We start from the raw sequence: 17,863 nt of genomic DNA, 5'->3' as shown, positions 1-17,863 counted from the left end.
TAATGTTGGTGAGTGGCTGGAGAACTTCCTTCCAGATACCCTGTACCAAACATTCAATAGTGTCTAGCTCTTCTGCACACTGAAGTTATAGATTGAAACCAAAACTCTCAGCATTGTTTGCCCTGAGATTTGTCTGTAGAGTTTCACAGTAGCTGTAAGAATATTTCAAGTATTTTCCAATGTATCAGCTAAAATCTAACATAGTCTGTGCTGAAACATATAGGTGTACACACAGAACTTAACCATGCCTACATGGAAATGTGTATTTAGTTTGTTTGTGTTTGTGTATACATGTGTATGTATAACGATATCCACATTTGTATGCAGACAAATGAGTATTTGGGTCTCCAGTAATCACTTTCACAGGGCAGAATAGTTACACTGGTTTCAGCTATACCTACATAAATTCAGAGTAACTTTATTACATCGCTTGCCTTTGCAGGAGCTGCTTCAGAGTCATACCACTTTTAAGTAACAGCATAACTTCTCTTTTTAATGTATAGGAACTGGTTTACAACTTATTGTATGAACTGTGAAATTTTCAGGTAGTTTTATCATATGAAACGTAATCCTTGACAGTCAAGCATATATGCATTGATAAAAACTCATGAGATAAGGGAGATAGTATACTCCAGATAAGTTGGTGACAATGTGTTGCCCTGTGTAGCAATGATTAAATTTCACTTCTATTGTCAGGTCATTGTGTAATATCAGATAAGATAAAACAAGAGAGGTGTTCTAGGGAGGATGAACAGGATAGCGCAGCTTTCATTTTTTCTTAATTTATTGCATGTGCCTCTTTGTACACTCCATTGGTTTCACTTTGTGCATTACAGATAACTTGACTGAAATACCAATACCCAGTGAAAACCAGGATGTGTCACATGACTTTTTTTCTTAATTTTTCCATATGTCTGATCAAAGAGAATTAACAGATTTAGAGCACTACTATGTCAGCCAGTTTACACCATAAATAATGTTATGCGAAACATTAATTTTTTTGAACTGAATTGTACAAGGTCTACACTGTACTATGACACATTGAAGGCCAATATTTTGTTTTGTAAACTGTTACATATGTATAATTTACCAGTTGTAATCTTAAAACATTTGATTCTGTGATTTCAGTTAAAAGAAGTAATAAACTGTATCATAGGTCCAAACACTGGTTTCATATGTTATATCTGTGGGCTGCTGTTTGCCATTTGTCTCCCACTAAAAAGAGAGAACCTAAAAGAGACTGAGCTGACACCTAAATTAAGGCATAAATATTATTTCTACTTTTAAACATTGCACTTTGTGCAGTATGTGGTGGGGTGAAGTTCTGTGGATGTGTTCGTATGAGTCATTAAATATTTCAGAAAAGTGCAGAAAACAGTATTCAGTGCCATTCCAGAGACCTAGAAAAAATTTGTTTGCTGCCATCCAACAGAAGTAGCATACACCAATGATCTCCTGAGTCTGTACAAAGCCCCAGTGAAATCCATGTGATTTCACAGAATCACAGAATTGTAGGGGTTGGAAGGGACCTCTAGAGATCATCGAGTCCAACCCCCCTGCCAAAGCAGGCTCCCTACACCATGTCACACAGGTAGGCGTCCAGGCGGGTCTTGAATATCTCCAGAGAAGGAGACTCCACCACCTCCCTGGGCAGCCTGTTCCAGTGCTCCGTCACCCTCACTGTAAAGAAGTTCTTCCGCACATTCATGCAGAACTTCCTATGCTGTACTTTCATCCCATTACCCCTAGTCCTATCCCCATGCACTACTGAAAAGAGACCAGACTCACCACTATGGCTCCCACACCTCAGGTATTTATAAACCTGGAAATTTTTATTTCATCCATGTCCAAAAGCTTCATTCAGCAGAATTAGACAGTGGATTAAGGTGGCCCAAATTCGATTAATAATTAGCAATACAAACTCATCTAAGAGTAGTAAAAATCTGCCAGGACAGGTGGCGAAAGTGTATGATGCATGCCTGTATGGTATCGTAGCACATGTACCCAAGAGAAGATTAAGGCAATAGCTAAGGGGATATGGCTGGTGCCACATAATTGCATACACACTGCTATTGAATTGTGGCTCTTAAGATGAAGTAGTTGATGGACTAGATGATCTTGGAGGTCTTCTCCAACCTTAATGTTTCTATGATTATACCATGACTTTCTAATAGAACCGGATTATTTTGAACTATAATTTTCATGCTGATTTCTTGTATATCCTTTCTAATTCAATAATACAAAGTCAGAGTTTTTCTTGTTCCCTAAAATGATGTGCTCCTTCCAAAAGAGAATGCAAATTCAACTCAAAAACTAAGTCTTATTACAAGTGTATGCCTGATCTATTGATAGTTGACATTTTGATGAATTTTGGACTTTCCCTTTTTATTTTTTTTATTTTTTATTTTGCCTTACAAATACTAAGTGATGTTGATTCTTATTTATAGAAACCGTTTTTTTTTTTCATGCCTAGGAATAGCTTTTCTTCTTGGGTTGTTCTTACAATGGCAGTGAAGTTTTGCATAGTGGCCAGTACCTATAGTAATAGGTCCGAGGCCTTTGGAAATATGTGTTTAATAATCCATGATACTACATACCAGTCCTTGAACCACCTTACAAGACAGCTGTCCTGCTAGTGCTTGGTGAAAGATACACAGTATATATGTGTACATATATATGTGTGTGTGTACATATATATATATATATATATACACACATATGCACACCCAAAATGTTAGATATTTGCATATATTATGCATGTATATAAAAATATTTCCAAAAATCTCATTTATACATTTACACTACATGTTTATAAGACTGTTCATACAATGTTCAACATCATTGAAGGATGCAGTGAAAACACTGTACAAGCATGCAGTTCTACCATTTATCCTGCTTAAAGGGCTTCAGGAAATGATTCATCTGCTCCACACTCTTCGCAGCAATAACAGACTAACATGTTTTCTTCCTTCCCAGCATTTCTCCTCAGCCAGGGTCCTGGGGCAAAGCAAAAACTGTACACACTCCTCAACTCCCTCTGCTCTTAAGCAGGTAGACATAGCAGTCATGCAAACTGCACATCTTTGTCCTCTACTTTTATGCATTATTTGTCATTGACAGAACTCCATATCTCAGAAATACTCCAGTACCTCCTCTGCATTTTTTTTTTCTTTCTGCAAAGCAATCTGCAATGTCACCATGTGGTTATGACAGGTCTTATCTTCCCAAAACCATGGTTTTATTTCTCATTTTAGAGTTTGCAGTAGCTCAGAGAAAGCCATTAATGAGAATGGAAATCCACTCCTCCACAAATCAAATGCAGCACAGACAGCAGTATAGATTTCCTCAAACATCCAAGGCTGTCATAATTCCATTACTGTGCAGAGACTGTTCAGTATCAGGAAGATGAACTCATTCTCTCTTAATGCATTTTCCATCTCTTCATAATGTGACATTTCACCTCTTCAGAAACTTTACAGAATGACATACAATGAGGGAGATTTCTATTCCCAAGACTGAATTTGTAGACCCAAATCTCATTTTTAGGTTAGAATACAGGATCCATTTGGTCAATTTTAGACTTCCAGCCAAACTGAAACTTTTTTTTTTTTTTTTTAAAAAGGGAGTTTTGGATACATCAAAATATGTGGAATAATTAAACAAGAACAAGGCAGTGTTTGAGTTTTTCCACATTGCTTGAACTGTTACCTTGCTCTTCTTATGCTATACTCTGCTAATTTGGTAGTAATATATCAGTCATACTTACACCACTCAGCATTCTACGCTGACTCAACAAAAGGACTGAAGAGAAAATGTGGGAAAATATATTTTAATAAAATCCAAAGAAAATGATTATTTTCCATGCTTCCAGGAACAGGGCACTAATCTCTTTTCTTTTCCTTGATTATTCTGGGAAAAAAAAAAAACCAAAAAAAAAACACTTAAAGGGAAATTCACATACATTTCCTTAAGCAGATGCTTGACAAAGGTCTGTTTTAGCAATATAACCAAATAATGTATTCATTATAATGGTCACTGCGTCTATTGATGCAACAGCCTCACTACTTCAAGTGTTGTGGTTTGGTTCATTGATGTTTCTTTATGGTATTTGTCCTTTCTGATCCTCTTTGCCAGTAAGACATTACCTAGAGGACCTGCACCTACAGAACTAAAAACATAACCTTTGATTGCAGCCCAAGTTCTGCTACCCAGACCCTTGTTAGCAGCAACACATTCAAGTAAGGCTTAAATGCAGCAGGTGGGTGCCAGAGGGCCCATGTCCCAGCAGGTGAAACTGAACTCACAAGATCCTGCATATGTGCACTGACATGCCTATCTCCAGCATAGCCAAGTGCTTCACGCAGGTGTGCATCATAAATATACTCTCTTTGTAGCTGCAGCTCTGCTAGCCACCTTTTCCCTCCCCCTTTCACCCTTCTGTTATTTTCAGAGAGCAGTCAAGATGGATTTTACACTTCTTGCTCTGGAGGCACTGAGTTTCTTGCTTCTTTGAAGCTTGCTTGCCCAGAGCTGCTCACTTGCAGAGCTGCGATTAAAATCGCTCAGGCACTCATGCTTGCTTATAGAACACTCAGGGCTGAAACTTCCGTTTTCCACAGAAATGTAGCACAGCATGAAGCGAGTGCCCTGGCAGCAGGTGCTCTGCCCGGATCCTCTGCTGATGGAGCCAGGTGTATTTATGGTGACTGATAATTTTGCTTATTTAATAATCGAGGGCCATTATGCCCTGATGAGATTTGCAGATGTAAATCTCGCTCTAGCTGTGTGGATAATGACTGAAGGGCACGCGCATGGGTTAGACCCATGAAAGTTTGTGCAAAGAATGTGAAAATTGCCCTCCTCAGGCAATCCAGCAGAGGCCTGCTGGAAACGTGCCCCACGCAGTCACAGAGCAGTGAAGGCACCACAGAGAAGCATCTGCTTATAGACTGGGAAGGTATCCGAGAAGTGAACATCGCCCCAGCACCGTCTAGAGCAGCATCAGGTAACTCACATCTTGAAACAGTTGAGTTCTGGCTAACATCCACCGAGGCAATTGCTGACATGGCAGCTGCCCAACGGGTTGGCAAACAAGCTGCTCTACCTAGTAAAGGTGGTCTGTAACTACAGGGTAACGAAAATTATACTGGAAACTTTCTGAGCACTTTAAAGTGGTCGATTTAAAACAGGACCCTGCCCAGTGGAAGTGGTCCTTTCTGAAGGCTTCACTGTACTTACCAATGGTTTGTCCAGAAAAAACAGTGTTACATGCATTCTGTGTGGGCTGGGAGGAATGTTTTCACACTAATATTTATGTGGCATGCAAAGATCTAACAGCCATCCAGAGGGCTTTCAAGCAATATTTCATTTAAATATATGCTGCAGAGAACTCCCAGCTAAAAGCATGTGAAATGGCAGGCTCTGCGGGGGCAAGCCAAGCCACGGAGAGGATGCCGATAGTGGAGACAACCTCTGTATGGTGAACCACCGGCTGTGAAGAGATAGGCTTTTTTGATAGGAATCTGAGCTATGAAAAGATTTAAGGAGAAATTACCAACTAGTCTGGCATTCAAATGCCAAAATACACAGTCAGAGTCTTGGCCATACAAGCTCTTCAAAGGGAGAAGGGAAATGGCAGGACTTCTCTGTGTAAAGCTCAGCCTCTTAATGTACACAGGAAATCATCAGTGAAACACTAGCCCCTAATCAGGTTAAAAAGAGGTAGTGAACTGAATTATTATACTAAGAACTTCAACTTTGGAGAAGAGGAGAAAGAACCAAAGGATGTTTTACTTCTTTATCCATCAAAGTAATTATTATTTTAGGATGAGTCCACTATGTATTTTTTGCTATATTTTCCTCTAAAATAATTTCTTAAGGCAAGGCAGAGACAGCCAGAACCCAAGGCAAACTGTGAGGTTATTATGGAACAACTTTTCCTCCAAAAGGATTCTACCCAGCTTACCCTGCAGAAGGCCTTCCCAGAGGGACTCCAGTCTGAGGCTCCAGAGCCTGCATGTTCTACCACAAGAGCCATTTCCTTTGGCTGTGCTCATAATGTTTATGTAAATCATCACCTGGTTTGTCTTCAGAGCTAGCCAGATTTCTAGAAATATGTAAGAATATGTAAAAGAGACGGTTATTTCTTATTTCCAACTACAAAGCTAAAGAGAATAAAAGAATGAAAAAAGATCCAAGAAGGAATGGTATCTACAAACAGAATCTCCTCTACCTTGAACTTACATATAAGAAAATAGTTCAGAATTGGATAATGTTATACAAAATTAAATGTACCAGATAAAGGTAAGGAAAAAAAAGAAGAAAAAAAAAATTCTATAATACATATAGATTTCAGTTAGAAATAGTAGATGCATTCATAAATCCAATATTTATGACACTCTGGATATTGTTATTAAAGAAAATGAATATTGCAGCCAGCATGGATTTATAAGCTTAAGCATTTCCTTAAAGATTTTAATAAAATCCTAGTTAAATAATTTAATTAGCTTGTGAGGAAGTTCCTACCCTTGGATTGTAGCAATTGTAACAGTAATATGCATTACAATTCACAAATGGCTGAGAGTGAATCACTCATTCTTGAAGCACTTTCTAATATAGCACTTTACTTAAAAGCAAGCTGTTAGTAGACAGGCAAGAAAATTCCTTTGATACACGTGCCAGTAGGATGTAATAGAGGTAACATACCTCACAGACAAGGGTTTTAGACTGAATCTTAATTAACTAATGCCTCAAGGGTCTTTGTGCCTCAAGACAAAGGTGTTGGCTGAACAGAAAGGGCATGTAGGAGCATTCATCCTCTCTGCCAGACCTCAGTAGATACAATATAACCACAACTAGAAAAGGCTCACTGATGGACAGTCTCATGGGTGCTGATCCCTAACACACAGGAGAATGAAAGGATAAATCCTTCCTGGAACCAATGCAGGGGGATGATTCCAGTTCACCTGACTATTTCAGAAAGGTGCCATGAGTAAATAAGTAGCCTAGTCATCAGTGATGCATCACAAAGCTCTGCAGGAAAGTAGTTAAGAGGACCACAAAAATTATGTTGGTACTCATATGGCAACAGACTGAAGTTATTTTAGCAGTGTTAAATATTTTCTGATTCCAAGAGCAAAAAAAAAAAAAAAAAGAAAAAGAAGAAGAAGTGCCAAAGCAATGTGCCAGTGACAATAATGTGTGGTGTAATGTTGCGGATGAAAAACCTTCCGCTGGGTTTGACCCAGTATAAACCTCCTCTGTAGAAAATCCCTGAGTCTACTGCAGTAATATTCGGCATTAACTGGCTGTGTCTGTGCTTTTTATCTAAGCAGTACCTGCTACACGAATCCCAATAAATATTAAATTATGTCTACGCTTAAGGCAGAGTCCTTAGCCTTGACTTCAAGCATAAGTCACGTCTTTAAATCACTTCAATGAATTTGTAAATCCCATCCTTAACATTTTTTGCAAAGCATGTACATATATATATACATTTCAGTACGCTATTTAACACCATACTGTGATTCTAGCCAAGCCTTGAAATCCCACACAAGGCATATTATGTTCAGTGCTCTGCCTGTTGACATATTTTTCTCCTCTATGTACCTTACAAGCCAATGCCTGAATATAGCCCCAAAAGCATATGGTTAGTGTGCACTCAGGAGACCACATTCAATATCCTGTCACCCATAATATTGAACTGATTGATTCTACCAGGTTCATTAATAATAGCATGATTTCAAAGATATTTCTTTACCTAAAGTTGTTGTTTTTTTTTAATGGTATAGTTGTTATGGCAACTGCTTCCTGCCACCTCTGCTGCCAAAAGCCACAATCTGGCCATGAAAAAGAGCTCCTCCATCCAAACACATTTTTCAGTGGACAGCAGCATTCCCTGGCTGAAACACACTTTTCCTTTCCCTTCTGGCAAACTGAAAGCCAAACAAAATCTGTAACAAATGTGAGCAGAGAGTGAGGAATTAAGTGAACTTCTTACATATGACTTTGTGTTTTTACACGTACATATAAGGAAGAAAAAAATCAAGGAGGGGTAGGAGAAGGCAAAAAAAGCCCGCCACCTCCTAAGGGCTGTACAGTGAAGGGAAATGTTTTCCTTTCCTAGAGTACATGTTTGGGATTTAAACTCTCTCAAAGTCTTGGCATAACAGTAATTAAAAAGTTGGTGAGTTAACTCCCCTTCTCTCTCAGTTTTATTCTACCTTAGAGGTCAGTGGCAAGATTTTTTAGGTCTGCTGTAATTTCCGTATGATGATCAAAGTTTACTTTGTGACTTTGAAAATAAAGTATTTCTATTATTTACTACTACTGTATCTCTGCTACTGTGAGCTGGCCTTTCTGGTCTTGACACTGAATAATACCTAATTTTCCCATTTGAGAGCATGGCAAAGACTTTTAAAAAGCTTTGAAATTATCTTATGCACTATATTTAAAAATATTATTTTTCCTCCCTCAGCTTAATTCCAGTGCACAGTTGTATGTAGCTCACTTGTCTTTCCATTGTCCATTGGCTGTGACCTTCTGCCCACTCAGAAAATAATTAGTGCACTTTTCAGCTAAGAGTTGGATGATAGCATCATCTCTTGCTATGAGAAAATTTTGTAACAGACCAGCAGAGAGTCTTTCAAGCCCATGTACAGTGAATGAATATAAATATTCAGGAATATCAAAATATGAAATGAATCGAGAATCATGATAATGGTGAAATTAGCAATTACAAATAAGCAGTTCTCTTATACACTAAATCTGCAAGTTTTAGGTTGTTATTATTTTTGTATGTTTAACATAGTGCCATCAGCATGATATAAGCCACTTCAAGATTTTTAACTTGGAGTGAGAAGATAAGGCTTGAGTTTCAGTAATAATTAGGCTTTGCACTCGTTGACATTAATAAGTTCCACCACAGTAGTTTCAGCCTTCAAGATATTTTGCAGACAAATTGCAGAAGCGCAGTGTAGGCAGCATAGTCACTCAAAAGTTCATACAGTACACAAAGCTGAAATTACAAAAAAATAGATGGGAAAATAAAGTAACTTCAGAGACTGGGGTCCAACCCAAACTAGTGATGTCAGTATTGCTACAGTTTTCCTTCCAAGACCAACAATAGAACTGTGGCACCTTCTATTCTGTGTCAATGCTCTTTTGACTGATTAGGACACTTTCTCTCCACATACTTTACTAAGAATTTTGTCTTCAAAAAGATTTTCACTGCCTCCATGAAAGGGAGGCATTAAATAGCTCTGTTAGGAATCTTAGCTTCCTTTATACAATAACCGTATTCTGTTGTTGCAGCAGCAGTTCTGGGTATTGAAAAATTTCTTCCTGTTGGTTAGTTTCATAGCAGTAGTCAACAAGAGACTTCCTTACAGGTTCTTAGCATACACAGGTGTTATGACTCCCAGGAAGATGGATGGCTACAGGTGGAGTTACATGAGTTTGCTGTGCTGAGCAAGTCCACCAAGAGGAAGGCTTACATGAACAGTGATGTCTGCTGATTGCTTTTGTCTCCAGTCCCCAAATTTGAGAACGAATGCACGGCAACAATATACAGCAGCAGAAAGAAAAGAAAACAGAAAAGGTAAAACATGTATGTATGATGCTACAGTTTACTTTCTTATATAAGTTCTTCATACTGAAAAACAAAATAACATTCATATCCCCGAGGTTTCACTGTGAAGTTCATTGCTTGGATTTTCTCCCAAAGAAGTTACGCTGGTTTGATCCAGAACTAAGCTAGCTGAAAGAAAGGGATGCCATTCAAAACTTAACCAAATATCCCCAAGTTTCCCATAACTGTGAAGTCGAGCTGTGAGATTTCAGAATTCTCCTATGCTTACACAGGTCAAATGATGAGTGACAAAGAGGCACAAGAAGATATCATTAACATTGTTTCCCAGAGGAAGCAACTGGAAGACATAAAATTCATAGCTATCCCATTTTAAGCCATGCAGCGAGTTCTACTTGCACAGCTAGAAATGTACCATGGATTGCTAGACTCCCAAACAGCAATACAAAACAACTGTTCTTCCCCTATCAGGATTCTTTACAGCTGCTTTCAGTGTCAGATTGACCCTCCCAGATAGTTTTATTCAAGTCTCCTCTTGCAACTGCATCCACAAAAGCAGTTTCCTGTTGCAGATGGGAGCACTAGTTCTGCCTAAAGCAACTCTTAAAGTGTCTTTAAATAGACAACCCTGGCACCTTTACAAGCTAATGGAGAAAAGCAGATGCTTGGAAGGTGCAGAACTTGTAGCTTTTACCACTGACATAAGGATGAGACTAACTGCACTCATGTTTCTCTCTGTTGACTATAAAGGGAGTAGAAAGTTGTCTCTAGGTTATTGGATGTGGAGGAGGCTTTCAACTTTGATCAGGTGAATCCATCCCTAGCTTCCAACTCCTCCACAGACTGTTTCATGGTTCAATGGTTGACTTTTATGTAAGTTGCTCTATGAAGACAAACACTGCTGTCATAAATTATTCCAGTGGCACTTCTCTGCCAAGGGTGTATCAGACTGTTCCACTTCTTAAGTTTTTGAGTTTAAATATACACAACTGTAGCAACTTTCTCAGTCTTTCAAAAATCAAAAGTAAAAATACATTTGACATTAGAGACAGAGTTCCTCTCATGGACTTTGCAATCTGCATCTGAAACAGTCTTTATAAGTGCTTTTCAACAGAGAGAAAGCAGGCACTTCACAACTGCTATTCACTTTACCCAACAGTACATGTCCATGATAAATGAGATGATTCGTACATTAAAAATGTGTACTTCTTTCCAGTGACAAAGGCATGTAGGGTTCATATGCAGACACCTGCAATGCAAATGTAGGCTGGATGTGGCTGTGGGCAGCATCGTCTGATGGCTGGTGACCCTGGTCATGAAAGGGCGGTTGAAACTAGATGATCATTGCGGTGCTTTTCAAACCAGGCCATTCTATGATACTATGATTCTATGAAATGTCCAAAGTTGACTGAGATGAATCTCATTCCAGGTCTCAAAAGAACTGAAAGAGCTTGGAAGCAGTATCCTGTTTCCAAAGAGTTTTCAAATAAAATCTCAGTTTCAAACGCAGTAATTCTTTCCAAAACTTGACTGGATGAAGGAAGGTTTGTTCTGAAGCACTTTTTTCAGTGAGCTACTGTTGTGAGAATTCATAATGTTCCAGTTCAGGCTCTCTGCCTCCCTGTCATCCCACCCCCTTACCTCCTCCAGTTCTTACTTCACTACGAAGTTATCTCTAAGCTTATGTAAGAAACTATACATCCTCTGGTGCAGAAAATATCTGCAGTGAGTTCAAAACTCCTCAGAATTTACATGTTATACAAATTGTAATGGCTGTCAGAAAAATGCTTTGCTCCCTGCCTCCTTTAAAATATATTCCTGAGGAGTGATCTCATGTGTTTCCTGTTACTTGCAGAATTTTCAGTAAGACGACGTTGTTGAAAATCAAATTATAAAGGATTTTGAGGCACACAAATGTATCTGTTTCATTTAGTCTAGGTATATTGTATTTAAATACTGTTACTACAAACCATTTAAAGTTAATTACTAATATACATGCATAGATTTTAGCACTGACTATTGCAGCCCAATGCTATCACAGTACTCCTACTGCACATTTTATACTGGTAAGCCCTTAATGTCAACAAGCTATGGTAAAACGCAACCACACACTACCTGAAATCTCCATGGTGGCTTTTAACAGTGTGTTGTGCAAAATCTCATTCTTTCAGTGAGTAAACCTCACTTTGCTACCAAAGCAAAGAGAATCCAGCTCCTCACCTATTCATTCTGCGTACTTGTCCTATCTCTCTCTTCTTTTTTTTCCTTTTTTTTTTTTTTTTTACGTTTTTACCCATGGTGAATAAACACAACCAAGCCAGTTAGTGTTTCCACGTCTGTGCACAGCTTTTCCACAGGTGCTACTAAGTTCTGTTGAATAAATTCCAGCTCATTTCCTTATGAAAACCTCAACATCCACACTTGTTGGTTTTTTTTATTATAATCAAATGATTATGTGAGTCAAATGCCTTTCTCGAGCTGTCAAAAGAAGAATAAAAATAATATATCCCCAAACATAAAACCTTGACTTCCACTTCTGAGCTGATATAGTCAATTTAAATGCCCTAAATTTCATGAGTGTATAGAGAACTCAGTGTTTCCAAGGCATCCATTCTGGCTGTGGCAGTAAGAAATGCAGTAGTGAACAAGATACTAAAGACTCGCAGAAGGACAAGCTTTGGAAAATGAGGTGAAAGAAGGTTTTTGTACCCAGGCAGACTTCCTTCAATTCCCACATCTGTCCCAGTTCCTGGGATGTTTCTTTTTATCCGTCTTCTTTAGTTGTGGGTTAACAGGCAACCACATTTAAAAGAGAAGCCTCATAACACACAGGAATCAAAAATACGTGGAAGGCAACGACTTACTCTAATCCTTTTGGTGCCCAAATTATTTCTGCCCTAAGCAAAGGTGGTGTTCTTGAAGTTCTGTTGTTTACTATTAACAATGTGGTATTTGATTACGATCATGAAACTGCAATCATAGAAAAAGCCAACTCCAGGATGTCAGGTTTCCTCCTCCAGCACTTCTTCTGAACACTCTTAGCTTTAGGGCTTATTGTAAATGAGATAACAATAAGAGTTTTCATAGGTTGATAAATATGAAAGGGATTTTTTCCTCCTTCAACTATTCCATCATAAACTAGGTTGCTAGTAGAAACATGTCTTGTTCTTCTCACCACAGACCTACTACACTGACTTAAAAATCAAAATCATTGGCCTTATATGTTGAAAAAGTTAGTGATAATAGGCCAGAGTTTGCCCTTGCTAACACTTGCTATTCTATGTGGCTCTGTATGCACTAGTGAAATGACTTCACATTGCACTCACATAAATATGAGCACTTCTGTCCCAAAAAACACATATTTACCAAAGTCAGTATATAGCGGTGGCATCAGTAGCACTGAAATAATCAAATATTTTAACTGCAAAGCCTCACTCCTGAGTAAATTTCAGTGCAATTATGCTGTTCACCAAATGTCTCATTGTCATGTTTGCAAAAATATGAATGCTTTCATGTGGGTATAGAAAAGTAATATTTACAGTGCAAAGTTTATCTGCTTATTTAAATTTATCCTCCTCAATTTACCTGTTGGTCTAATGCAGAATTGCCTGGGAGGATTTCTACTTTTGCACCCAAAATTACAAAATTAAGTTAGCAAAATATTCTTAGTGAGTATTCTTAGAAATCTGTGTGTGCATGTGCAGATGTATATCCATGTATCAGGTGGAATGACCAAAGGTTGTTTAGTGCCATCTTTTGGGTGGTCCTAATACTACAGAACAGCTTACTCCAATTAATTACACATTTGCTGTCAGTTCCTAGCCATATATTACAAGTTTCATCAACGTGTTTCTATTCTTGGTTTTTGTTGGTTTTTTTTTGGTTTTTTGGTTTTTTGTTGTTTTTTTTTTTTATCTAGATTACAGGTCTCCATAAAATTCTGCTTCCTTATGTATATGAGTATTTAAAGTATATAAAGAGTATAAAAGTACAAGGAGTAAAGAGTATAAAGAGTACAAAGAACAAATGGATACAGGGCAGAGACGGAGGGGAGCTGCACCAGTTTCATTCTGTGCTGGTTGAGGGTACAAGACTGGTTCCACCACCATTGGGCCAACCTACCAGAATCAATGAAATGAATGCGATAGTTATGACCAGTCATTACAGGTCCCACAGAGGTCAACTGATGCCCACTTGCTGCATGAGAAAATAGGCATTTAGACCTGCCTTTCTTGGCATGATGGTGTTGTGGAGCTGCTGAGGATGGGAAGGACCTCTATCAGTCTTGTACCAACTTTCAGAATTGAGGGAAAAGTGGGCTAGGGAAGCCACCATCACAGCATCTCTTTGAAACAGGACTTCTATTACAGTTTCTACAAGCTCCCTTAAAGCCACTCCTATGGTGTAGGAGTATTCACTTATCCTTGCAAAATCAATTAAATTTCACCATCTGCTTAGAATGTTTGGTTCGTGATAACCACAAATTATCTTGATAGACAGCAGATACCTATGTAACAGTTGAAGTCTTCTGCTCTAATTTTTTATTTTTTTTTTATTTTTCAAGGGAGGTTTCTTAAGTATGTAGCTTTAATTATGAGATTTGAGTCTTCTTCTAGCATCATAAGGCTTCTAGCCCTCTCCATAACCACAGTTAAGTGAATACCATACATGGCTAAATGGCAGAACTCAAACGACAACCTCAATTTAAGGATGAATTGATAGGAGTGTTTGCAAGCTGCACAGAGAAATCCCCTAACCCTTTCTTAGCCCACAAATCCCCAGCTGAAAAATATTTTCCAGTTTGGAAACACTGCCTTTTTCCAACTTTGGCTGATGTTTGTGCTATTTTACGTTACAATTATCTATTTATCCCAGTCACGCCCTTTATTATCAACTATCTTCCATCTGACTCATAGCATCAGACTAACTGTAAGCTCATTGAATTGTTTATACTCTATTATATATTTCTTACTAGTTCTAAAAATAGGTGTCAAACATATACAAACAAACACCCAAAAACCCAACTCAACACCTACACTGATGCCATAAAATTAAATACCTATACAAAATACTACATTCAGAATCCCTTGTATGTGATAACTAATGACAAACTCTAGCCATAAAACTCTGGGGGCTTGTCCACATGGTCTAAAATAGGATTAGACAACAATGTGGTCAACTTATTTCACAGTAAGTAAGAACAAATTCAGCGGGGTGAAGTATGCAATTCTTTCCAAAGGGTTTCTTTTTCCCTTAATGAGAAGAGATATGCCTTTATACTATTTATCCCAGAGTACCCCAGAATAAATGTGCTAGCTGGCTAGACCCCATAGAAAAGCCCCATTTCGTGGATGATAGAGAAAGTACAGGACCTTGAGATAGCTGGGCTTAGGGTATCCCCTTGGCAGCAATGCATGCACACAATAAGCAGGTCAGGGTTCATATCGTGCTCTCTGGTTCACTATCCCAGAGACAGCACAGACTGAGCCAAAGGCATTATTCAAGTGTGTAACATTTATTGTAGATATTCACAGCACTTGGCCTTGAAGTACAGAGCACCAGCTGATCCTTTTTTGCTAGCTGTTATGCTTGAGATGACATATGCACACACTGCAAAATTTTGGACAAAGCAGCCTCCAAAACAAAATGCTGATGTCTGCAATTAAACTTATCTCTGTATGGAAAAGCTCCCTAGGCACCAATTCCAAGTCCAAGTGCTTGTTGGAAGCTTCTTGGAGGTGTCAGAAGGTTTGCATTCCCCTGCTCTTGAATAATCAAACACTGCTCACAAGCTTTTTTGGATGTTGAAATAAGCCCAAGCAGGGAGTTTATGCACGTATATTTCATAGCATATTAGGGATATGAGTCTGGAAGAAATTTCCTTCACAGTGTATTCCTTCCTCTGCTGTGATAGGAAGTAGACGCATGTAATTCAGTCCAGAAATTCATCATGCTCACTTTTCAAACATGGTGCTCTTTTCCTCCATCCTTCCTCCTGGAAAACATATCTACTCATGTACACCTTTAGAGAATCTTATCATGAAACTGCACCTGTCACAGTCCTGGCAGGCTACAGAAACAGCAGTCTCCAACATCAGTAACCTGATGTCTTTTCACTGGCACTAATAATCAAATGCCTGGCTTATGGACAACCATCATTTGTATTACTCACTGCTATAATGTTTGGTATTAGTCACATCACAATTATACAATTAAACAATCCACATGGGAGCTAAAACGTGCATGTGTGTTTTTCTTTACAGTTCTTTGCAGAGCTGCAGTAGTCGAGAACAACTGCAGTGTGCAAAGAAAGCAGCACGTATGTACCGGGATGCTGCTGTGGGCTAAAGCTGGGACTTCCTCCTTCCAGCCACACACATCAAAGTCCTTGAATGCAAAAGAGATGCTCAGATGACAAGTCAATGGGCCTCTGTTCAAGTGCAGCTGTCCACTGATATGTAAAAAATACTTTGGTGTTAGAGCCACAGCGATTAACATAAAGCAGTAAATGCTGGCAGTTTTAGTGGTGGGTGTTCTTGCCTTAACTGACCTTTTCTTTTCTGCCTTCCCTGAAATAAACAATGGGAGTTAATGCTGCCACTTACAATTTCTCAGCTTTCAGTGATTTATGTCATATCTTTAGTGTTTACAGTTTTTCAGCTTGTTTCCCATTCTATGTTTGAGTTTCAGTTCTTTTGAAAAGGTAAAAAGAGACTGGGTTTTTTTTTTAAAGCTTTGAAATGCACATTAATAATGCAGGCAGGGCCCTCACAGTTAACTTTGGTTTCACTTTTTGTCTCGTTAGCTATTTATTTAGACAACCTATGTTAGCTCATGTATTTACCATATAAAGCAATGACAGCTCAGTTGGCATCAACAGAACTATATAAATATATACATATATAAAGATATGTTTTTATGAAGTGGAATTTTTTCTACTTTTTGCTACAATACCTGATGATGCTTTGGTTTTAAAAGGTGTGTCACATGACAGCTGTGCATTTTTGTGCAGTAGATATTATTTTTATATTACTCCCTTTTCATAAATGTTATTGAGCAACAGAATAGAGATTCTGTATGTTTAAGAAAGAAAAGCAGCACAGATTTTCTATCTTCTGGATAGTCATGAACTGCTTTGTTCTATTTGTTATATGTAAGAAAGTCCAGCCTCAGATGGGAACCCTCCTGTGGGACTTAGATCTTTGGGAAGGGACTTCCCTAACTGCTTTCGTAATGCCTTTGAAGACACATGACACATAACCAGCTCTCAGGCCATGGGATGTCAGCCTCAGAAGCTCAGAAAGTCTTTCCAGTCAATGTCCCTCATTAATTCCTACAGGACTTCCCCAGACTGCTCTTGGACATGGGCCAGCAGCTCTTCCAAGACTGAAACAGTCTGGTGTAAGCAAAAACAGCTGGAGGTCACCCTCTTGCCTCTTCACCCACTAGCATTTTGTAAGGGGCATGTAAATGTTCCTCAGCACACAGCTGACCCATGCAGAGGCAGCTGTAATCCAAGGTTTCTTTCACATCTTGGCAGTGTGGCTGATCCAAAGAATGCAGGGTTACCTCAGCTGTACTCCCTCTATATCCTAGGGAGCCAGATGCCAAACCAGACAAGAGACCCAGCCCTCTTTCACAACAGAATAGAGGACTGACAGCATGTGAGGGTATGTGATGCTTGTCTTCCAGCTAGGACCAGCTTATGATTAGAAATGATAGCTGAATTTATGAAGGCATAAAATTAATTATTACATTAAAAATACATATCCCATGTGAAACTATGATGTGTTTTTATGACCATGATATTTTAATCATGCACAAAAGTCATAATTCCCTAAATAAACAAAAGATGGAACTCAACAGTATGAGTCAAAACACTGAGAACAATTGGTAGATACAGGCCCATGTATTCCTAGAAGACTTGAAACATTTCAAACTTGTGAATTTTTTTCTAAATGAATTTAAGTCATGTATCCAAACCTTTATTTTTGGCCTAAAGTATAGATTTTAACTTTAAAGCACATATCTGGCAATCTAAGCCATTCAGTCAGAGAAGCTGTAACTTCACCATGTCACTCATGGAAATAGAATGAATGGGAAGGCATCATGAACATATACCCCATGCTCCCTGCCTTCAGTTCTTTATCACCCTGAACTATAACATATCCAGTGACAAACTGTGAAAAAAAGGAGTTGGCAAAGCAAAGACAGAGGTCCCAATAATCTCTTGCTAACATTTGCTCATATGCCTCTATTTATGCCCATGGGAAATTA

At 38.5% G+C, this 17,863-nt stretch overlaps 1 long non-coding RNA gene across 2 annotated transcripts in view; it reads right to left on the bottom strand.

The window, feature by feature from the left end:
* Positions 1-3,813: 3,813 nt before the first annotated feature.
* LOC107322644 (uncharacterized) overlaps positions 3,814-17,863 on the bottom strand; it is a 22,603-nt gene continuing 8,553 nt past the window's right edge. Inside the window, exons 1-3 of one of the 2 annotated variants that reach the window (XR_004309399.2) lie at positions 7,760-7,954; positions 5,966-6,106; positions 3,814-3,909 (exon numbers count right to left, since the gene is read on the bottom strand). This is a non-coding gene — a long non-coding RNA (uncharacterized LOC107322644). Of the gene's footprint in view, positions 3,910-5,965; positions 6,107-7,759; positions 7,955-17,863 lie in introns of those variants that run through there. The other variant, XR_001559008.3, reaches the window with a different exon arrangement.

Source organism: Coturnix japonica, chromosome 1, assembly GCF_054131305.1.
Source record: "Coturnix japonica strain WE chromosome 1, WE-NBRP24, whole genome shotgun sequence".
In the NCBI taxonomy this organism is placed as follows: domain Eukaryota; kingdom Metazoa; phylum Chordata; class Aves; order Galliformes; family Phasianidae; genus Coturnix; species Coturnix japonica.
The sequence above is the reverse complement of the archived record's forward strand: the minus strand, read 5'-3'. Positions and strand labels throughout refer to the sequence as shown.